This window comes from Mytilus galloprovincialis, chromosome 2, assembly GCF_965363235.1.
Source record: "Mytilus galloprovincialis chromosome 2, xbMytGall1.hap1.1, whole genome shotgun sequence".
In the NCBI taxonomy this organism is placed as follows: domain Eukaryota; kingdom Metazoa; phylum Mollusca; class Bivalvia; order Mytilida; family Mytilidae; genus Mytilus; species Mytilus galloprovincialis.
The window spans coordinates 24363844-24389078 of record NC_134839.1 but is presented as its reverse complement, the minus strand read 5'-3'; the positions used below and the strand labels follow the sequence as shown (position 1 = coordinate 24389078).

Here is a 25235-nt window from a genome sequence, read left to right as displayed (position 1 = left end):
ATGGTGATCAATTCCTAAGTAAACTAGATAATGGATGGGGAATTGCTGTTTTCTGCACTAGGGAGGCACTTATGTGTTTGGGAGATTGTAATGAAATATATATATATGCTACTTTTAAAAACTGTCCCGCGTCCATATATGCAATTTTTGACAATACACGGGTTCTATCGTGACAGGGTAATTCCATTTGTTTATGCTTTAATGACAGATAAGCATATTGGCAGCTATCGACAGATTATGAGACACATTAAACGGCGTTACAGAAGGTTAACTAACAATGATTTATCGCCACAAAACATTGTTTCAGATTTCGAGACCGGAATGATAACTGCAGCGGAAACAGAATTTCCCCAAGCTAGGATGTGTGGTTGTTTCTTTCATTTCTGCAGAAGAATCTGGAGGCGACTTCAGAAAGAGGGACTTCGAAATGCCTTTAACAGACGTCTTGCACTGAGGAGATTCGTGAGAAAAATGATGGCCATAGCGTATCTTCCATTGGCGGTGGTTCGACAAAATTTCCAGTTGTTTCGTCAAGATGCAACAACTCAACGACTATGTCACAATTGTCCAGGTCTAAGGGAGCTATTAACTTATTTCCAACGAAATTACCTAAATGGACAGTTTAGCCCAGTTATTTGGAATGTCTACCAAAGAAATATGGACAATAGGACAAACAATCATGTCGAATGTAAGTATATACATGTATGACAAATTAAATCATAAAAGCATATGCTTTAATGACACTCCGTTACAGTATGTATCCCCAATCTATGTAGTATTAATAATTTGATTTATCAGTATTAATGGCCCCAATAAAAATCAAAGAGCAGAATGCTCTGAGTGATACGATTGCCATATAGTTTTCATTGACACATGTATAGCAGTTCTGCCAACTTTTCATTAAGCATATTTGTGAGATTTGGCCAAAATAGAAAAGATCAAAGAGGAAAAAATTGATCCAAGGATACTGCTGCAAAAAAGCATGAACATGCGTGAGTCTCACGCATTTTTGGCAGCCCTGGCCTTGATAGTCCAAATAATTATGACGTCTTGAAAGGCTATTATATTTTTTTTTTTCTTTGACGCTTTACTTTACCTTGAAGGCATAAAACTTTGCTCTGTGCTTGGAGCACAAAAATCATGCTCGAAACAAGAAATCAAGCAATTTCATTGGTTGATTTTCGAGTATGAGTACAAAAAAACTGACTCGAAAGTTTTATGACCGCAAGGTACAGCTGGATAGTATTATTTTCAAAACTAATTCAACTGCACATGCAAAGGTAATATAAATCTGAATAGTCACTCGATCAACTTTAAAAATAGCTAATCCCGGATACAAGTGTACGAGCAATGTACTTATTGTGTTTTATTTGTGTGCTATCAATTCCAAGTTTACTTTCCACAGCAGTCACTGAGAGAGAGAGAAGGTATTCCACTTTATAGTTCGAGATTACTCTGATGTCCGACGGCTGATTTGCCAGACAAGCTGGGACCGTGGGGGACTTTTATGCTAGTATACTTAAATTACAAACTTAAATAGTCCCAGTCCCATATATTATATAAAGTATTATTGGATGCCGAATTGAATTTTAGATAGGTGCCGATTTGACTAGATGCCGATTTAACCAGGTGCCGATTTGACTTGTACCCAGTAATCTCGGGACTATTCACTTCGTATCTTATCACCGTTAATTCTAGGAGGAACCCCATTTCCCAGTCCCATATATTATATCAAATATTATTGGATGCCGAATTGACTTTTAAATAGATGCCGATTTAACCAGGTGCCGATTTGACTTTTTGTATGGGTGCCGATTTGACTTGTACCCAATAATCTCGGACCACAGTCGCCTGAAGATTTACTAAAAATATTTTATTTCCCCCATTTTTTCGCTATAATTATTAAATCTTCAGGCGACTGTGCTCGGTATCTTATTACCGTTAATTCTAGGAGGAACCCCATTTCTAACTCTTTAATTATTAATTTCCTTTGAGTCAGTGGGCATGAATCCTTCCGTTAACACTCCTCTGTTTAAATTGAGATCGTTCTTAATATAATACGACGTTTATCGACATCTAACGAGTTAATTTTTTCTTGACGATTTTGACGGGAAATACTTCTGAAAGGGAGACAACTCGAAACGATAATATGCAAGACTCCATTTCGGCTAAAGGGGTGTTGTAGGTAAAATTTCATTGATTTTAATTTAAATGATGCATATGATTTTAAATTATGCAACAACAATATTAAACCCTCAATAGCAGGCAGACATAGAAAGAATCAAATGAGTTTCAAATTAATTAATAAGCGGGGAATCCAGAACAACCACTCAATCTGATACCCCTTGAAATCAAGAAAACTATACGCATGCGCATTAATACATAAACAAACCCGCGACTTGCGATTTGGAACAAGAACGTTTATTTAATTTATGATATGATGAATGAGTCTCAATTTCTTTATGAGAGTACAGTATCAGTTTCATAACGGTAAAATATAGAAAACTCCACTTCAGTTCTTATATGACAGAAATAGAATTATCGGAATTCAAAGAACTCTCGCATTTATCAAAACTGGGGAATTCCTTCTGACGTGTTTCTAAATTTATAAAAACACTAAATATAAATCTGCTTAATTCTGATTTTCCGTGTTGTTAAAAACACGCATATAAGTCAAGGGAAAAATCAAACATGAAGATTATGAGAAGAACATTACAGGAAAGTTGTTTATGTTCAATCCTTTTGCTTGTTTTTACCTTTTAAAGCAAGACAATCATAAGAATCTGAGATGTTGCTGAATGTTTAGAATAAAACGGTTGACGTGAGGGAATGAGCCCTGAGTCAACGGTAAAAGTCTACAGATTGCTTAAAAGCAATCGTGTCCCAAAAATGGAAAGCGATTCTGTCGCTTATGATCAGCCATTGTTTTTCATAAAAGCTTCCGTGTAACAATCATACCCGAAATTCAGAAAGCAAAAATGCTTAAATTCAGTATCTCATGATTGTAAGAGTTTTACTTTTGTATTTCACTGAATATAAAAATGAAATGTGTTATTTAATCCTTGCTAACTACTAAATCAGAATTGGGTCACAAAAAAACTTTCTGTTTTTCCTTTGAAAATTCATTATAAATATTTTTCAGCTTTCAACAAGAGATGGAACGCAGTAGTTGGCAGACGTCATCCAAACTTGTGGTACTTTTTGAGGTTAAAAACAGAAGAGAGAAGGGGAGCCTTGTCCGTTGCAGCCGTTAGACGAGGCGATCGACCACCCGTTCGAAAGAGGAAGTACCGCCTTCTTCAAGAAAGGATAGATCGTTTAACGAATTTCTACAGAAATGCACAGAGAACACTTAATCAGTACTGGGACGCCATGGTGTAACTGTTGCCCAATTTAACTGAAATGACTGAGACGTTTAGCCGTTTGTCGGTGGTGTAATAAAAGTTGAAATAAAACATATCCTACAAGTTTGTATTCGTAATTCTAAAAAGTCCAGCAGAACGTGACATTCTTAATTGACCTTAAGACCAGTCATTACGCATCTACATTTATTTCAAATCTGAGTTTACTGTGGCTTTCATCTATTACACCCACCCTCCTTTTTTACGATAGTACATGGGCATTATATTGTCTAGTTCGTTCGTCTGCCCGTTCATTCGTACGACCGATTGTCCAGATGTTCGTTTGTCCGTAAGTTAGTCCGTCTGTTCGTGCGAACAGATTTTTAGTCAATGTGGTTTATTATGAAGCAGTACTCGTATCAACTTGAAACTTAGTACACATGTTCCTTTGATGGGGTTTTTATTAATTGTATGATAACTTGGGTTTTATCTCAGTCTTATTGTTCACTTAACATAGAATTGGCATAATTTTTAAAAAGTACATTGCAAGGTTAAAGTTAGTTAAGGCCGTAAGGTGGCCTATAGTTGTTAATTACTGTGTTATTTGGTCTCCTGTGAAGAGTTGTTTCATTGGAAATTACATCACATCTTTTTGTATTTAGTGTCTCGCTTGCGACTTCTGTAACAGAAAGAGAGACTGGGATAGTTCAGATTTTTGCAATGTTAATTTCACTTTTATTATAAGTAATATGTTAACTTTATTTGGAGTATGGAATGATTGTATATCTGGCCTTTGTCTTTCATTTATTTGTACATTAATTTGGCCGTTAGTTTTCTCGTTTGAATTTTTTTACATTTGTTATTTCGGGGCCTTTTATAGCTGACTATGCTTAATGGGCTTTAATTTGCTCATTGTTGAAGGCCGTACGGTGACCTATAGTTGTTAATTTCTGTGTCATTTGGTCTCTTGTTTAGAGTTGTCTCATTGGCAAGTACACCAAATCTCCTTTTTATATATACACGTTTGCCTGACAGGGTATATCTCACCTCGACCTCATGTGTGTGTGTGTGTTGGGGGGGGGGGGGTCGTGGGTTGGACCCCCTTTTTTGGCCGATCAATGCATTTGTATCGGGACATGTACCTTGGGTTGGGAACACAGACACCCCCCTTTTTTAAATGGCTGGATCCGCCCCTGACATTGATCATTTAAATTTAACGTTATACAGGCAAGACATTTCAGTGTGTCCACACTTGTTTTTCAAGGTAGTGGAAAATGATCGGACTATTGAGTGTCGGACTAATGAGTGTCGGACCAATGAGTGTCGGACTAATGCGTGTCGGACTATCGGGACGACCCCGTTCAAACAACTTAAATTATTTTTGGACGAGGACAAATTAGTTCGTTGTGCAGGAAGAATACACAATGCACCAATTAACGATATGGCAAAATATCCAATACTTTTACCGGCACATGACAAACTCACAAATTTGATTATACAAGATACAAAATTTATTATATGGAAAGTGTTTTAACCACTCAAAACATTATAATACCAAATAAACATGGAATTTATCTAAAAATTCAAGCACAAGAACTTAATATGCAAATTCCATAATTAAAAATAATTCCAAGTTCAAATAATATAACCTGTTACAAGTTTATCACATTTATGTTTCAGTATGGTATATATACTTTTTTGCCAATACTGATTAATGATATGTAATTTGAAAATAACTGATTGATAATGTGTCCCATTTTCAGCACTCTGCTATATCTTGTTGGCTCTCTATTTTTTTTAGAGAACCAAGGGATCAAGAGTAAATCAGCTACCTTTGTATTAAAAAATTATTATTTTATTTTCTTATTTTGTCTTTCTTTTTTTTTTATCAAGCCTGGGACTTTTGTCGCAGAAAGCTTGACGTAGGGATAGTGGCAGGTGTCATTTGACCTTGACCTCTTTTTCATGGTTCAGTGGTTATAGTTTAGTTTTTGTGTTTTGGTCAGTTTTTCTTATAATATATACAATAGGTCTGCTATGTTTCTGTATGGAATGATTGTAAGGTGAGGTCTACATGTCTAGCTGGAAGGTGCCAACTGACCTTGATCTCATTTTCATGGTATAGTGGTTTTTGTTTTGTTATCCCTTTCCTGTAATAAAACTGCCACTCCAGTACAGTGTTATATTCCTGAGGGCCCTCCTTATAAATATATTACAGTAATGTCTCTGGGAAATATTGGCTAATGATCACCTGGCTATTGATCACAAGCTCAGAACTCATATTATAAAGAACTTAAAATTCCATAACAACTGATTACATTATTTAATTACTTTTCAGCTAAGACAATTGTCAATTCTGATTTAAAATTAAATTAAAATTTGATATAATTTACATAGAAAAAAATATTTTGTCACTACTAACACACTATGTTATATGCATGCTTGAAATTCTTTTCTACAGATTAGACAATAAATCGTAAATTAAATTATTTCATGCCAAATTAAACAAGTGCAGTTATTATCATTAATATTCAAACACTACCTAAGGTAAAAAAAAAATGAAAAGCCGATGATTTCCTGTGAATTTGACAAACAAAACTAATGTCGGAAATGAGTCCGGAATTGCTCGTTTTATTATTGTCTCAAAACATCCGATTTTAATTTTGTCTTCAAAATCGAAAGAAACGTTAATTAGCGATGTCTGAGAAATTTATCGTTTTCAGTCATTAAAATAATTTCTTTAAAAACTGTTGCCTTCCCTTAATTGCTCTTGAACAATTTTTAGGAAAATGCTAGAGAAATTAATGAAGTAAATGTGATGCAGTTTGTTGATGCTTCCAAGGATTTGAATTATAGTAAATCCTATGATGATACGAGTATGATTGTATGAGCATACTCAGTAATGTGGTTTTGACAATCTGTGTTAGAAAAAGCGCACCAAATTTTTAGTTATCTCAAAATGACAGAAATTGGGTGAAAAAATTCTGGATCCTTGCTTTCAACATAATACATGTAATATCAATAAGTAAAGAAGGCAAGACATTTCAGCGTTTGCACTCTTGTTTTATTTATTTTTGCCAAACTTTCAGTGTCAAATACTACATGAATATCAGCACAAAAACATTTTCTATTTGAGTTGAATACTCTTGAACAAGACAGACTTTAATGTGATTGTTACAGTTTAGCACTGTCAACATATATTTGTTCCGCCTAACAGAAGTTCCAATGGAAACTTTGTTATAAACATTGTCATAATATCTATTCCTGTTGAAACAAATATTCTATACCATTTATTCCGTTAGGAACATGTACTGTAATATTTATTCTTGTGGAAATAGTATTCCAGAATATTTTTTCCTTTTGGAACTTATGTTATGAAGGAACTTCTATTCCATGACAGCACTCTGAAAGACATGTTACTCTACATAAATACATGTGTGTGTGTGTTTAATATTTCTCTTGTTGGAAACTTGTAGAGCCAAAAATAGTGTTGAACTCTTGTTGTTGCTATAGGCAGTACGGTCATCAATAGGACAAAAATAACTAGGCATAGTGTTTGATATTCCCGGAATTGCTCTGATGTCTATTGGCCTATTTTTAATTGCTGGTTGTTCAGTTCCCTATAATTGACATTTTGAAGAAATACTACAAAATATGATTTTTTGTTGTTGTGCCTAAATAAAGTAAGCCTGTACAAAGCATTAACTAAAGATATGAGTATAATCATGATAATGTACTATATAATATGGCGCTTAATTTTCTTTGATATTGTCATCTTTTACAGTGATTTTTAACTTGCTTTATTCTTAAATAACGTTTGATATTTCGTCATTACTCTACAAATCACTTGTGTTCATGTCTGTGCTCCTCCTCCCCCTTCCCAAAAACAGAAAGAAAATCAAAGTGCCGGATAGCACCTCAGGAAAGTTTGCAACTGTAGATGTATATTATTTCAAATAGGTTATAGACGTGCATTATTTCAAATATGTATTTAATCACAGCTTTGACGTTTTAAACTAAACCATCTAAACATGTGTGTAGTATTTCAGTATATTTTTTTATTACTTTTTTTCATCTAATTTTCTCTATTTTTTCTTCTTTTGTTGTATTTTCATTATTTTAAAATTATATTTTTTTTCCCCTTTCTTTTTCCTTTTTTTAGTTACTTATTCTTGTTCCATATCAATGTAACATTGCAGGGGTGTGGAAATGCTATGCCTGACTCGTACATTTGAACAACCGGACAAGTAATTATTTTTGTCTTGGTTGCCCGTGGACAAGTAAAATCAAAGCGCTGTAAGCGCTGAAGGCAGTTAACCAAAAACCAGGCAAACGTAATTATGTGCAGTGGCGGATCCAGAAATTTTCATAAGTGGGGGCCCACTGCCTGCCTAACAGGGGACCTGCTCCAGTCATGCTTCAGTGATTCCCTATATAATCAACCAAATTTTTTTCTCAAAAATGGAAAGGGGGGGGAGTGGGCCCACTGAAAAACCCTCTAAATCCGCCTCTGATGTGGCATTAAACATTCATATATTGTACATTTATGTTTATCTAATGAATTAATTATTAAGGCAAATAATTTATATGTTATCAAGGTTTCAATAGCAATGAATATATAAATGTATATTTTTTTATGGTGAGTCTGCAGTGGTACAAGTTCGCAATGATTGTAGTTGTTCTAGTAGATAGTTAACGTTGGTTTTAGTTGACTGTTAGTAGTATGTGTTGACTTAGAACGAACATGTTATAGTATGAATGGACTGGTTTCCCTGTAAAGAAAACTGAGTATGTGTTCTATAGTACAATAGTTATGCAACACAAATCAGACAAATGTTCACTACTACAAGGATCAAAGGTGAGGTCTGACTGAACATATATGGTTTAGGGGGGGGGGGGGGAATCTCGAGGGGTTTTCAAGTTCTCAAACAGGAAGGGGTAGGGTGACCCCAGGGGGGACTTCCCCTATATTTCATTTGATTTGTTATATTGTTCCATACATGAATATATATGGTTTAGGGGTGGGGATCTCGAGGGTTTTCAAGTTCTCAAACAGGAAGGGATAGGATGACCCCATGGACTTCCCCTATATTTCATTTGATTTGTTATATTGTCCCATACATGAATATATATTGATTAGGGGTGGGAATCTCATCCGTTTCAAAGTTATCAAACAGGAAGGGGTAGAGTGGCCCAAAGGACGCCACCTATATATCATATGATTTGCCTACATTCAGGTAGTTATTTGTGAAAATAAAGTAAGAATCTTCCAGCTTCTTTAACTGACCCTTCAAAATTGAGAAAAAAAAATACCCCCTCAAAATTGCAGATATATGTTTACAGTTTAAAAGCATCTTACATGCATTATCAACATTTATCACTGATAAAGAAAATTTATACTGTGACCAGGAACATATATATTGTTAGATATACTGTTCCCAGCTGTCACATTGTATTGGATTTTGACATTAAAATTTGTCAAAAGTAATTTTGAGTTTCTGTTTAAAATATTTTCTGCTTTTTCTTTCTTTTACATATATCTTTTGGTTTTCAATTCTAGTATTTATATTCATTTACAATGAATAGATGTATTTTGTCACCTGCCTGGATTCGCCAAAAACCCGGAATTACCATTATCCGCTTCCGGAATCGGATCCGAAATTGTAATTCTCTTTTCACGACAGCCAATGTCATTGTGTTCCAATGTTGTTTTTGTCAGTCAGATACGATTTTACTCGTATTAACACATTTTTTGTCGGCGATTTTCTGTATATAGCTAGCGATTGAACAAAATTGACATCGCTGTCATGAATAATAATGATTAAAATAAGTTTTGAGATCGTTTATTTGGAGACTTTGGCGAAAAGGTTTGCAAAGCTATTTTTAATTTTCTTTCAGGTGGAACTGAGACTACTATAACTGTGATATAGTTGTCTCAGAGTGGAAGGCCCGTCGGGCGTGGCTAGTAACCAAGTCGACAGTGGAAGGTCGCGGACCTCGGACCACCGCTAATTTGAACCCCTGCCTCCAAATTTAAAGATACACATTTCGTCTTCTAATTTGAAATTGCCGTCAACAGCATGAACATTTGAACTTATTATATAATAGACTACTGACGTAGTTGTACTACGTATTGATGACAAACAATATTCCTACGACTTTTGCCATTTGGGAAATCTAAATTACTTGTCTTAAAAGATTTTCGGCGATTAAATATTTCGTACAATTGTTTTTTGACATCTTAGCCAAAAGCACAGGCGATAATAAACTACATAAGAATTCCTAATGAGCTCTAACTCCTATGTGCAACTTCAAAAGTTTTGGGTGATTCGACGATCATTTAAGGTTTTTCTAGTCATATTTTTTGTAATCCAGAATTAAAAGTATTAAAAAAGTGTTCAATTAGTTATATATAACATAGTAGCCAGCTAGATAATAACAATGGCAAGTATTTCAGCATTTATTGGGTAGACCACAAATCCAGGGTGCTCGCATAATGCAGATTAACTGCATAAAAATATACAAGACAAAGTTCAAATCCAACAAAAACATAAAATTGATTTTAAAACATATAAAGATGTTTAATTTATGTAAAATAAACCAATGTTCAGCAGTAAAAACATCAATGTTCATGACGATAAATATTACATGATACCGGAAATAGATCCATTACCAAATAGATCCATTACCAAAATAAATAAAAATAAGTATGCGAACCCGAGTCGCGTAACATTGCATTGGCTTTGTTTATTGACCCGGGATCGTCGATTAGGTTTTATCCATCATTTACCGGAAGTGTCATTTCTTTAAATTTTGTATCGAGATTCAGATTGATAAATACTTAATAAAAAGGTGGGCAAGCAAGACAGAAAGAGTCATTAGTCGAGAAGAAAACCTTAAATGCAAATGGAGGACACAGAGTATTTAAAAAAAAAACCGAAGCGAGAATTTCAGACAAAGTGGATATCAGATTGCCCCTGGCTATTTATGGAAATTCGGAAAACAAATTAAGTTTTTGTCTTATTAATAGATGAAAGGTCAACATTATTTGTTGTCAAAGTGGAAAATAGAAGGGACGCTTTAATTGCCCATCAAGACAATAATAAATAATCAAGAAAAAAACAAGTATGTCAGTTAGAGATACACCACAAAATCAATAGTTTATCTATTATTTAGTTTACATTTCTTCAATCACTGTCCTCAAATTTAGTATATGTACCTACTGGCTACAATTTTTATTCAAAAACTGCTGCAAAATTGTCCTTTACATGTCATTTCATTGGTTGGTTTGCTGTTAGGTTTCTGCCCATTGATGTTAACCCGTTTCCTACTTTCCTAATTCTTTACACATATAAACAAATAGATTTCATTTGTTTGTGATGCACAACAGTGCTAAGTAAGAATCATATATTATCTTACAAGAAATACTTCAATATTTATTGGGATCATCAGGGCAAGTAAATTTTTTCCCGTAAATTTTAGGTTTCACTTGCCCGGGGACAAGTGTTCACAACAAATATTTCCACACCCCTGCATTGCATGCTATATTTATGTAATCATTAACTGTAGTTGGTATTTCAAGGAAACGGATTAATATAAGTTATTATATACAGCTTGTTTCCGAATCCTATTATTATTGTGTATTTTGTATGATGATATATTTGTATTGATGATGAATACATATGTTTAAAATTTTAGTCAATAAACCATAACTGAGGGTGTGTGGTCAAATAATCTCCATTAAGAGATATGCCAATGCTAATACCAAATATCATTCACCTACCACTAGTGGTTCCCATAAACCAACCAAATGACAAACTAAAACATGAAAACTAAGCAAAAGTTTCAAAGTCAATAGACCCTGACTGAAGGGGGAGGGCCAACAAATCTCCATGGAAATGAGATATGCCAATGCTTATACAACTGCATACCAATGATCATTAACTTACCACTAGTATACCCAATAAACTGACCTAATTACAAACTAATACATGAAAACTTAGCAAAAATTTCAAAGTCAATAGACCATGACTGAGGGGGCGGAGCCAAATAATCGCCATGGAAATAAGATAAACCAATAACACTGTGCGGGACAAATTTGCCATTCCGGTATCGGCAAATCTGACTTTGTCGGTTTACAAGATATCAAAAAAAATATTTGCCCAGTGATAGATTATTGAAAAATTAAAAAAATGCCATATGTCCCAACTTGTCACTGTTGTCACTCTTGTCACTGCAGCTGATTAAAAGTACATTTCCCATGGGAAATTTGATAATTCCCATGGGAATATTAGAATTTCCCATGGGAACATTGAAAGTTCCCATGGGAAAAATTACTTTTCCCATGGGAAGTTTAGAGTTCCCATAGGAACTTTAAAGTTCCCATGGGAACATAAGTAAATTGTTTGTTCCCATGGGAAGTTCTAAATTTCCCAAGGGAAACTTTAAATTTCCCAAGGGAACTTTTCTTCCCAAGGGAACTCCTTTTCTTCCCATGGGAAAATACTTTTCCCATGGGAACAATATTTTTTCCCATGGGAACAATATTTTTTCCCATGGGAACAATAATTTTTCCCATGGGAACAATAATTTTTCCCTTGGGAACAATATGTTTTCCCATGGGAACAATAATTGTTCACATGGGAAGTGATATAACTAAAAAGAAAACATAAAAAAATCCTTTAATTGCATGAGTGAAGCAATTTCACAAAACGGACTAAGTTATTATGGGTACAAGTATTTCTTTGAATCTTAATTGTAGAAATATATAATTGTGTGTTCTACGATTTTTGTCTAGGCATGCTTAATTGAAAGTAAATCACTATGTGTCAAAAATTTAACTACTATAAATTCAGAAATTATTGCTGTTTTTATTATTGTGAAAATAGTGACAGGGTTATAATCACAATAATATACACTTGCATATTAATTTTTTATGAACTAAACAGGATTATTCTCAATTTTGCACACAAAAAAATGATGAAATTGAGAAAAATCGCACTTACAATTGCTAGCAATAATTTCTGAATTTTCAGTATATAGTTTTGCATATATAGCTTTCACACCATTGCACACAGTGTCTTATGTTTATCCATTTGAATGTTTTTGTGTTTTTTTCATGCAGACATTTAAATGTTGATAGGTCTTGCACATTGTTGACGGCTGTTCAGTCACTGGCTGAAAATACCTTTATCTCTGGTTTTTAGTTGTCTCATTGGCAATCACATACCATATCCTTACTTAATTTCAACACTTCTTAATTTAAGTTATGTACATTTGAGAATATCATTTTCAAAAAGACAAAACATTACAATTGGTATAACAAATAAGGCACTTGTGTTTTATTATTTCATCTTTCACTGAGATAACACCATCAAGTAAAATGTGTGAAACAAAAACAGAAAATTAAACAAACAGCAATAAAATAACTTAAGCAAGTGTCAATAAACCTGCACAAATAACATGAATAATATATCTAAGGTCATAAGCAAGTGACAATAAACATACAGCAATAATATATCTAAGGTCATAAGCATAAACATGCAGCAATATTATACATTGTATATCTAAGGTCATAAGCAAGTGACAATAAACATACAGCAATAATATATCTAAGGTCATAAGCATAAACATGCAGCAATATTATACATTGTATATCTAAGGTCATAAGCAAAAGACAATCAACATACAGCAATAGTATATCTAACATGTCTAAGGTCATAAGTAAAAGACAATCAACATACAGCAATAGTATATCTAAGGTCATAAGCATAAACATGCAGCAATAATATATCTAAGGTCATAAGCAAGTGACAATCAACATACAGCAATAATGTATCTAAGGTCAGTTATATAAGCATTTTAAAAAAAACATGCAGCAATAATATATCTAAGGTCATAAGCAAGTGACAATCAACATACAGCAATAATGTATCTAAGGTCAAAAGTATAAACATGCAGCCATAATATATCTAATTTCATAAGCATTAACATACAGCAATAATATATTTAAGGTCATAAGCATAAACATACAGCATTAATAATATATCTAAGGTCATAAGCAAGAGAAAATAAACAGGTCTTGTATAAGAATATTAACAGTATCCGGGACAAGTTTGCAATTCCGCTGAGTGCAAAAGTTGTCACCTTAATTTTTGGAGTTAAGTCAAAATGAAGTTGATAACTTGATTGGTATTGGTTCTCTGATATTTGTCCTAAATATGTTTGGCTCTAGCACCACTGTTGAAAAAGTAATGCCCCTTTTTTCAACAATTTCCTCAGAGGAAAAAGAGTTTTCCTCAAGGGAAAAAGATTTCCCTTAGGGAATTTGCTGCATAATTATTTCCTTTGAGGAACTGGAAATTCTTTTTCTTTTGAGGAAATTTGCCGCTTCAAATTTTCCTTTGAGGAAATTTCCTCTAAGGAAATCATTGTTCTTCAAATTTCCTCTAAGGAAATTTCTGAACATCAAATTTCCCTTAAGGAAATGTTTTTCCTCTATAAAAATTTCATAACAGTACAAACATTGACAAACAGTATAAATATATTTTCTCCTAGACTGAATTATTGATCATGTTGATACAAAAGATTATATAAAATAAACACTTTTCATGTCAAATTAACTTGTCTTCTGTTTCAGCTGCTGTGTATAATTATTCTACCCCCTACATAACAGTTCAGTGCATAAATAATTCCATTCACAAGACATCTTCCTTCAATTGGTTGAATAAATTTTGGCAACTTGTTCTTCAAACATCTTCTATGTATATTTGATATGATGGAGAGCCATGTACATAATATTATGTACATGAATGGATAACGCATGTGTTTATTTCGACAACAAACATGACAAAGATACTGTTTTTTTTCTTAATTTCTCCATAATCCATCAGTGAATATGTAGGTTGTTACATTTTACACCATTGTGTCCTTGTGCATCTTTGATAGTACTCCATTTTGTTTATAGCAATTTTGTAGAATTTTTTTCTATTTCTTTTTCCAGAAAAACACACAATTGAGTTCATTTCACATTAATTAATCCAATTAGCACATTATGTAGAAAAGTATTAACAAATAAGTTTCCTCTTCAGTATAGACTTGCAGGACCTGACGATGATCATAAAAACCAAGATATCTGACCTATAAATACACAAAATAAAAAAAAGAAGTTATAAACATGATAAATGGAGAAAAAACAGCAATATAAATAGGCTTATTTTATCATGTTTTAATTAAAGTCATAAGAAACCTCAAATTAAAAAAAAATATGTATAATAATTATGTTTTTTATAACTAAATGGATAGTTTTCATTCTTTAATTTGTCCACATTTAGAAGAAGTTTACTTATTTTTAATTGCTTGCTTCCAGGAAGCAATTCGCCGATACATATTTTCCATATACATAGTGACCCGAGCGTAACCCTCCTCGTAAAAATCCGGTGACCACAATATGCAAGGATCTGTCATTGAAATAAACAAATAGCTGATTATACATGTTAAACACGTGCTCAATACCCATGCTTTTTGTGATTTGTTTACTATAAGGTGGCAATCGGTAAAACTCAGCTTCAAAACACGGCATTTAATGAGCAGCATTATTTGTTAATCATAACAAACAGAGAGAAAAAAAAAATGACGATTTATATGATATACTTGTGAAAATAATGATAAAATCGTGCACAGAGGACTAAGTTTATGATGTATACATGCATTGGTTCAAAAGTTGGACAAACTTTATTTTTCATCACTCACTCGTTTCATATGACTTTAACATTTGAGAAACTTTCATTTGATATTCTTACTTGTCATGCTTTATATGAGTTCTCTTATTTCAGTGCTTTGTGTCCAAGATTAAATATTCGTTGTTTAGTGCCTTGCAGTGATATTTAAAGTTTAGCCACTTGCAAAAGTTGTTATAGAATGTTCATATGCTGTGTTATTTGAACCACTGTCCTATATTATGGTCAGGTAAGAGGTTGAGTGCTCACAGACATGATATTTTTTTATTAATTGTTATTGTTTTTGAACATGTTGAACTAAATTGGATTGTTTAAATCTTTTCATGTTGGGATCTTTATTGGCTGACCTATAAAGGAAGTGTTGTCTCATTATTGAAGGCCAGCCCATCATTGGCCTTTAATTTCTTGCATCCACTTCTTTGAACTCTGGTGGATAAGTCACTCATTTACCATACCACATCTTCTTATTTTTATAAGAGTCATCATTCAAAGGCAATTACTTTTATCATGTTTATTACTGTAATTCAGAAATTATCCAGAGGTTTTTAGTAATGCGATTAATGTGACTGGGTGAGTATCGCAAAAATAAGAAATCATATTTTGATAACAGAAACATATATATATATCATGTATATATAATTGATGCAGATTTTTTTTGTAATCACAATAAGTTGTCCATTCCCTGAAAAATAATAAATGCAAGCAATAATTTCTGAATTTACAGTATATAGAAGTGGTCTTACCATTTAGGCCTTGTTGTATTCTGTTTATCTTGTTTTGTCGCTCATTTCTGTTGAAATTGTTTATATTTTTCATTATTTTTCTATATTTCTTGTCCTATAAAACATAAAAAGGGTAAAAACTATTATTAAACATCAGTATTTTCTTTATATACAATAATATTTAATAAGAATGGAATATTTGTGCTATTTCATTTCACAAACTTTTGGTCAGTCATGACTTTCAAAGACTTTCACCCTGGTCAATAGTTTAAAAAACAAACATTCCCATACTTTTTCTTGGTGTTCGTACTAATTTTTCATTGGACAACAAAAACATGATTCAACTATTCTTCTATGATTTGTTTTGATTGACTACGTTAAACTCTGAAATATTGTTTACAGTATAATCTGTATGTGTCTAACTCATCAAAATTTCAAATTAATATATAAATAACCAATAAGAATGCTATGCATGGCTCAGCTTGATACAAACGTACACTTTAAACCCTGAACAGTTGGAGCAAGTATGGACACAACATTCAATTCAAACTTTTCTACATTGGTTAGAGGTATAGGGGGAGGTTGAGATCTCACAAACATGTTTAACCCCGCCGCATTTTGCGCCTGTCCCAAGTCAGGAGCCTCTGGCCTTTGTAAGTCTTGTTTTATTTTAATTTTAGTTTCTTGTGTACACTTTGGAAATTAGTATGGCGTTCATTATCACTGAACTAGTATATATTTGTTTAGGGGCCAGCTGAAGGACGCTTCCGGGTGCGGGAATTTCTCGCTACATTGAAGACCTGTTGGTGACCTTCTGCTGTTGTTTTTTTATTTGGTCGGGTTGTTGTCTCTTTGACAAATTCCCCATTTCCATTCTCAATTTTATGGATACAACTCTGAATTGTAAATTTGGATTGTGATTCAATAGTTGATGCAGCATAGGTTTCTGACATTGAATGAATGTGGTCCAAGTACTTAAAAATTTTAAATTGACAATTAACCTCTAAAATGGTCCAATATTCAAAATCTTAATACATGGTTAGATGCAGCATATCAACATGATCAAAGAACCCAAATAATTCATTATTTGATGAAATCAAATAAAGTTCAATTTTGGACCCTTTAGATCTCAATGTGGACCAATTTGTTAACGGGCCAAAATATCAAAAATCTAAATGAAGGGTTAGATTCAGCATATCAAAGAACCCCATATATATATTCAATTTTTTTGAAATCAAACAAAGTAAAATATTGGACCCCAATTTGGACCAACTTAAAATTTGGGCCCATACTAAAAATCTAAGTAAATATTCAGATTCAGCATATTAACATGATTAAAGAACACCAAGAATTTAAATATTATTAAAATCAAAATAAGTTTAATTTTGGACCCTTTGAACCTTAAGATAGACCAATTTAAACAGGACCAAAAAACTAGGAATCTAAATACACAGTTAGATTTGGAATATATATATATCAAAGAACCCCAATAATTCAATTTTCTATAAAATCAAACAAAGTTTAATATTGGCCCCTAATTCATGTAATTTCTAAACTCTGGACAAAAACTCTGGTCACAAACCCTGTGTTTGAGTTTCATAGATTTCTGTTAACTTATACTAAAAGTAATTATGCGAAAACTAAGTGTCTTCGGACTACGACGACTACATGATAAAATTGAGAATGGGAATGGGGAATGTGTCAAAGACTCCCCTTTTTTGGACTATCAATGCATTTGAATGGGGACATGTAATTACCCCCCCCCCCCTTTTTGTCCTGGGTTAGGAAACCCCTTTTTAAAATGACTGGATCCGCCCCTGAAGGGTCTATCATTAAGTTTGACAACTTCAGACATACTACTTTACCAAAAAAATTGACACATTTCATCCAATTTAATTTCATTCTTTACTTGCTATTTCATCCATAATATTTTAAAGAAAGAAATTTGGAAGGAGTATGATTTTAATTTGCAAGTTATACACTATCCAAACTAGAGACCTAATAGAGTAGATATATACTTGACTAAGGGAGCTACCATTTGATCTTTATGGGGGGGGGGGGGGCTAGGATGAAAAATTTTATCCTGCATTTTTTTTTAGCTGTTATCTCTGTCCTGCCTTTTTATTTTTCACTCTGTTCGTTCCTGCCTTTCTTTTTTTAGTTTATCCTGACTTTTTTTACCAAAATTGTCGTCCTGACTTTTTTTTTTGCTAGTGTCTCATCCTGCCTTTTTTTTCTTCTCAAAACTCCTGTTCTGCCTATTTTTTTCAAATTTCATCCTAGCCCCCCCCCCCCCTCCCCCTCCCCCCCCCCCCCCATAAAAATCAAATGGAAGCTCCCTAATTTAAATCAAACTTGGGGTGACTGGGGACAAAGATTTAAGGGAATAGATGACAGTTTACCTACAATGATCTAGCTTCATGGCAATGGCATACATTACAGACTACATGTACATCATGTACATGGTCATTCTTAATTGTGTTTAAACTTTGGGAGTTCATTTTTTTAATGTTTAAAGCTAACAATTTCAACTACATACATTTATCAAGATTTGATTCTACATTTATATATAATTGTGTATGTCACATGTATGTACATGATGTATTTTAATGTAAAGCATCTGAAAACTCATTAGCCGTTTCATATTCATTTCAGTTCTTCAAAAGGCAAATTTATATGAGCCTATGCCTGAAAACAGAGATTTCTTATTAAGGAGAAAGCCCCGCCCCCCCTTTTTGGTGTGAAATATTTTCTTGATTATATAGGGAATCACTGAAGCATGACTGGAGCAAGCATCCCCCTCTGCCCCCCCCCCACCCCCCCCAAAAAAAAAACAACAAAAAATTAAAAAAATGGATATTTCTGGATCTGCCCATGTCAACCTTTCACTCAGGTCATTGGTGAAGAGTTGTCACACAAAATAAATGATATCAAATGTTCATATGTATATGTTTTAGCTCGTGTAGGTGTAAGGAGGCAACCATTTGATTTGTAATTGTAGGGCGAACCAGGTTGGGAACAAACCCTCTATATGGTGATTATACCTGTATAGAGGGATAATCCTTCTATAGAGGGGTAAATTTTTGTTTAGACTGGATTTAAATCAAAATAGGGCAGAATGGCATTCTCTACTTATTATGGCAGTAACCTGGAACAGTTGATGCACCAATTGGTGTACTTAATTTAATATGCACATGCCCAGTTTGATGCTTATCTGACTAAATATGAAATCTATTGTTCACCTTGATTGAAAGCTGTGATGATCAGGTAAATTCTACTCACTTTAATGCCTCACTGAACAGAATTTCTATTGTTAGATTTAACATAAAATTTAAAGGTCAACTATTCCTTTTGTTGTTGATCAGGTGTTCAGATAGGTATACAATAGATTGCAAGTTTTGTAACTTTAGCAGAAAACAGGTTATCCCAATTTTTAGTAAAGTGCATATGTTGATGCATATAATGCTAGAGATTATAGCCAATATAACTAGAAAATGCTATTTTGCCCTAATTTGCTTTAAATCCAGTGCAAACAAAAATACCCCTCTATAGAGGGATAATTTTATCCCTCTAAAGAAGGATTATCCCTCTATACAGGTATATTCACCATACAGGGGGTTTGTTCCCAACTAGTCCAAATAATTATGACGTCTTGAAAGGCTATTATAATTTTTTTCTTTGACGCCTTACTTCAAATATAATAGCCTTTCAAGAAGTCATAATTATTTGGACTAGTTCCCAACCTGCGAACAGGGTGAATAATCTTGCCTTGTAAAACTTGTGCTATAAATAAAAATTAATACATTTCCATTTAAAAATCCGTCAGCCCAATCTCATCCAGTGAAATAGATTATTATCTGTTTTCGAAATTATATGGAAGTACTTAGTAGTTCAGACGCATTGCAAGGCATTTTTTCTAAGGAGACGTGTAGACTCATTTAATTGGGGGAATGGAACCAATAAATTGATAGTATTCGATATGATCTTCCCAGTACGGAGCACCTATTTTTTTTAGGTAATTATTATTAGTGTCGGTGATCTCACAAGTAAATCAGAGAAAATATTGCATGCAAATTAATGAGCAGAGAAGAGACAATTATCAACTTGTGTATTATTCATTTTCTCGCAGTTATTTACGGTAAATTAACTATATGTATATATATCCCAAAACAGGTGTTCGGTTCTAGTACTATACAATTTAGTAAAACTGCTATATTTTGGGGCCGAAAAGGGGTCTTACTGAACCTACTCCTTTATAAATCTTAAGTAGGAATGCGTGGGTTCCATTTCATGAGACCTACACGGATTTTTTATAAAATAAATTTAAAAATTATAAATACAGTTTTCAATTTTTTCCCGGCATAGACAGAGACATGTATACTAAAGAGATTAGCGACTTGTAAATCTCGCTGACTTCACGCGTGTAAACTCGTACCCAGCATCCTCTAATCATATGATAACGAGATTAGCGGTAGTCTAGACAATCGATAATAATCACTCGGAACACCCTGTTGTTTTTCTTTGTATTAAGGACCAGGACAAAGACTTTCAGAATTAAAATCTTGTATTGTAAACAAATTCGCAGGTGAATAATAATGACGCTGTTTACATGTAGCATCAATTGGTCTGTTAATTAGGGGGTCCCATGATTAGGAGTATGTGGGAAATTATTATCTTTGCAGGAAATAACTGTGTAATGTCGAGAAAAAAAAATTAAAAAAAATTATAAAACTTTATAATTAACTTTCATCTCAATATTTATATCTATATTAAAATTGATGCTTGGTGGTTGTTGTGATATTCACGATGTCCAAGACAGATTTTTTATCATGGGACGACAATTTAGATTTAGATATATTGTTCGGGGAATACACAGACACTGACCCAATTGTAGATAGTGACGACGACTTTGTTCTAGCGACAGGTGTGCACCCCCCCCCCCCCCCAAAAAAAAAAAGGTCAAAGAAATTGACATGAGTTTAAGTGCAGATGTTACTGCTACTGATGGTTACAAATGTCTTGACTGTGACAAGATTCTGAAATCTATCTCTGGGTTCCGTGGACACACATCAAGACAACATGGAAAACAATTGAAAGGTAATTTAGGCGAAAATGTTATTTTTTTCTCCATCCTTTTAACAAAGACGCATTTGTTAAAAAAAAAAAAAAAATATGCAAAAGTACATGTCCTTTAAAAGTATTTAAGGTCCTGTCCATGCATGCTATGTTAATTTTGTAATACTTCCCTAAGAAAAACTTTAAGAATCATCAATTCCGCCAAGATTGAATAATTATTATGAAAACAAAATGTCAAAGTGGCTTGGTACTTAATTAAATGGCTTCGTGGTGCATATATGAACAACTTGACAAGATATGTTGGGCTACTTTACACTGTGATAAAAAGTTTCAAGTTTTAACACCACTGAGGGGTTCACACTACCTTGTTTATGATGTTAATAATTAATCTAGAAAGACTTCATCAATTTGTTAACAACAGGTGACATTTCTGCATGTCCAAGTGGTTTAATTACATGAGTTACTAACTTATTAAGAGGAAGAATCATACAGCTACTGATAACCTAACATGTTTGATCTTTACTTCATGTACCTTACAGGATGTTTACTTATTAATAGGTGTCAAATTATAAACAGTTTTATTACCATGATCAAGATTTTTAATTAGCAACATTATTAAAACCTGAATCAATGGAGCTTAACAACAAGAACATTAGCATGTGTTTAGTAATTTAATTATCATTGCTTTAATTTTCAAGTAAAAGAACATTACGACTCTGAAGCCATTTTGAGACCATTCAAGTAGTTTTGTTATATCCAACGATCATTTTATTCAGGATTATCCTAATCCAACTATAATACAAGAAACCGTTTTATAAACCTTATCTGTCATTGTTTAAACAAGCACAACCTCGAAATATTGCTTCGTTTTATTTATTTTTGTTCCAAAAGTCGGGAGCCTTTATATCGAGTACTGAATCTAAAATTTGGGCTTCTTGAATCGGGATATAAATTCGCCTATAATTTTATTAGCTATTACTAAAGAAAGCTTAAAATTACAAATAAACTACGCCTCTACATAAATTTAAGTTATTCTTAACTGAATTGTGTTGATATAGATTGTATTTTATTATAATTTGGTTTTTTTCTGTACGTTAAAGCTGTTTGTAAATAATCAATATGGCGGATTGTTTGGCGAATTTTCTACTCTCGAGAAATCTCGTGCACACGCGTGAAGTTGACCGCTGGTTATAGCCGTAACGATAAGTTGCCAATCTCTGTATTTATATGTCTCTGGCATAGATAAAAAAAATATGAAAATAAATAATCTTTTGAAAATAATACGATATGGTTTAATTATTTCACTTCATTATAATGATAAATCCTTTAGATCTGAAATGTTTAATTAAAACGAATTTATCATTTTGATCTACCGATAAACTTTAAATTGAAGTGACATGGTCAGTTAAGTAACCTGATTAGTTGCATGGCTGATTACCATCTTACAGGTGACCCAGTAATTTTCCATATGACACTAGCGTGTACCCTTGGGGTGTGTATAACTTATTTTTTGGGGAACATCCTGTCCACGTGTAATACTTAGCATATATTGCAACATTTGACATTAAACACATTTTCTTTGTAGCATCGGAGGCAATTTCATGTTCAACCACACAGAAAATTTCACAAAAAAAATATGATAAAATCATAAGAAAAAGAATAAGAAATACTAACAAATAAATTTGGCATTAATAAAACGGGGATTCGTGTATTCAAGAGCTTATTTTCAGTGGACAACAACAAATGGAAGTTTTTAACGACCTTGACTGGCTATAATATATATATAGCACTTGCACGGTCGTTCCAGTGGACATATTTCATACCAGATTACCTATTCTTTTTATATATATGACAATTATTGTTCAATCTGATACTCGTACCTATAACGTACAGTATTTTGAACAGCTTCAAATATATGGGGTCCGTAGTAATACCGCAAAGGATCTCCTTAGTGCACTAAGAACAAAAATGTGCACTAAGGACCTGATGGAATGATACAACTGTTACAAAGGACATGGCATATAAAAATAGAATTTTTAAAAATTCATAATTTTAAATTTTACAATTATACCTTTTTTTAATTAGAAAGTTATCGAATGTGTATTCGACACGTGCCTAAAAAAATTGATTGTCACCTTTTTAGTGTAATAGGTAGAAATTCACGTTCGCTCAACCTTGACCCGTTCATAATCTGCTAGTATACTGTTTAAACATGTATATATGGTATTTTAAATTGTTCTCTATTTTTTCCCATTTGTTTGTTCTCCGTATTTATTCTGTCTGTTATAATTTTTACTTCTAAAGTAATAAAGTATTTTCAACTCTTTTCAGTTTGGGAATTTTTCATCCTTTTAATTTTAAAAAGACATAATTGTGCACACTTCACGGAAAAGTGAGGATTTATATTTGGTTGCTTAACGTCCAGTTGCCAATACTTCATTCATTTTTCTGATGTCAGGGACCATGCCTCACAGCAAGGTTTTATAAGGATAGAACATAGGCAAATGCAAATAGATTCTATTGACTATATCTTTGCTGCTTTGGTCTCTGCATGTATACATAATGATTCATTATGTTTTATGGGATACTTAACTTCTGTTCTACAAATTTTATATTAAAATATATTCTGATTTTTCATTTTTAATGAGATTTTAGTTTCTGTTGATTAGAGGCAGTACAAAAAACATGTTTTAATCATAATTAAGGTGAACCCAGCCCCCCCCCCCCCCCCTGTCAACGTGACACCCAACCACACCGCTTGAAAATCTTAAAATATTTTTTAATGTTATCTTTACTATATATTGAATAGGGTGACACGTTGTCGCTACATGATAACCAGATAAAATGGATCTTGTTTATACAAAAAATATTTCAAGATTGTGGTTTCTCAAACAAATGGGAGTCACAAAATTTTGTTAATAAAGAATGGTTAAAAACTGTCATAAAGCAGAGATTGCTAGATCAATATATTCAGAACTGGAATTCCCTCATTCAAAATTCGTCAAAAGGTATAAACTACAAAAATTTTAAGAAAAACTTGAAATTGAAGAATATTTTAATATTTTGGACTTCAAAGACGCTATTGTTTTTGTCGGTTTCAAACGACTGATACTAAGTTGCCGATTGAAACAGGAAGATGGCAAAACGTAATCAGAGAAAACCGCTTTTGCAGTCTATGTAACAATCGACAAATAGGTGACGAATATCATTTTATATTTGAATGCAAATTTTTCAATCAAAAACGAAAAGAGTTTTTAACTGCATATTTTACAAAACGGCAAAATACAGTTAAATTCTCTGAAGTTATGTCAAGTACAAGAAAACCAGTTCTGAAGAAGCTTTGGTTTTTTTATAGAAAATATAAATACTTGTGTTTGTCGGCCCGTGCTTGTACTCCTGGCTTGTAACTTTTGTAACATCTCTCGCTTGTTTTGTACATATTGTAAATATTAATTGTTGTATTTGTTATCTCTGTACCGATGTAATGCATTTGCTTTATGAGAATAAAGATGTATATAGTAACTTCTTTAAATATACACAAGTCATAATTACATTGGCCAGAGGGTAACTTGATAATTAGAGGATCAAAGGATTTAATTAAGACAATCCAAGACTGCTACCTCTATATTTTATTATACATATCTTTATTAGCCTCATTTAGGGTGATACAGCAATTGCAAAACGGGTAGATACGATCTGTAATCAAATAATTAAACTAATCAAAAGTTTATTTAGAGTAACCATATGCCGGATGAACAAAACGTTTGCCATTTATTGAAAAACATATGGTTTTATATAACAAGAAAACTTCTCTAGTATTCTAAACATTTATCACGTACCCCCTCCCCCAAATCTCCGCTTCAAGCTCTAGATTCGCGCCTACACATTGTGAATTATATTTCTTACATCACGATGCTTATTACATTATAAAATAAAATGGTATTCATCTTCAATTGTTGAAATAAAGATGAATTGTTAAAAAAAAGCATTGACATCAGTTTTAAAGTTATTGTTCATAGGAGACAGTTATGATTTATAGTCTCTTTTTAAAACGTAATATAATTTTACCTCTTGGAGTTTTTCTATATTACTTCTGTAATCGGATTTTGAAGAACCCCACGGACACCACATACTCTCATGCATATGTCACTCATTCAAGGTATAATGATAATATATGTAAACTCTTGTGTTGTTAACAAGGAAACGAAATCTCAAAAGCATTTTTGTCTCAATTTGTATCTCAAAATAGGGTTCTTTAATTTAAAAAAAAAAAGCTTGCATATCAATTTCCTTTAAAACAAAATATAACAAAGGCAAAGTTTTAAAACACAAAATTCATTTTTTTTTTTTTATTTTTC

General features: G+C 32.9%; 1 protein-coding gene and 1 long non-coding RNA gene across 2 annotated transcripts in view; both read right to left on the bottom strand.

The window, feature by feature from the left end:
* LOC143063191 (uncharacterized) overlaps nt 1-25235 on the bottom strand; it is a 104983-nt gene that overhangs the window by 58688 nt on the left and 21060 nt on the right. The window lies entirely within an intron of this gene.
* LOC143063189 (uncharacterized) lies at nt 13867-19762 on the bottom strand. The gene is made up of 3 exons (XR_012974964.1): nt 19605-19762; nt 15823-15916; nt 13867-14480 (listed from the first exon to the last, which is right to left on the bottom strand). It is a non-coding gene; the product is annotated as an uncharacterized LOC143063189 (long non-coding RNA).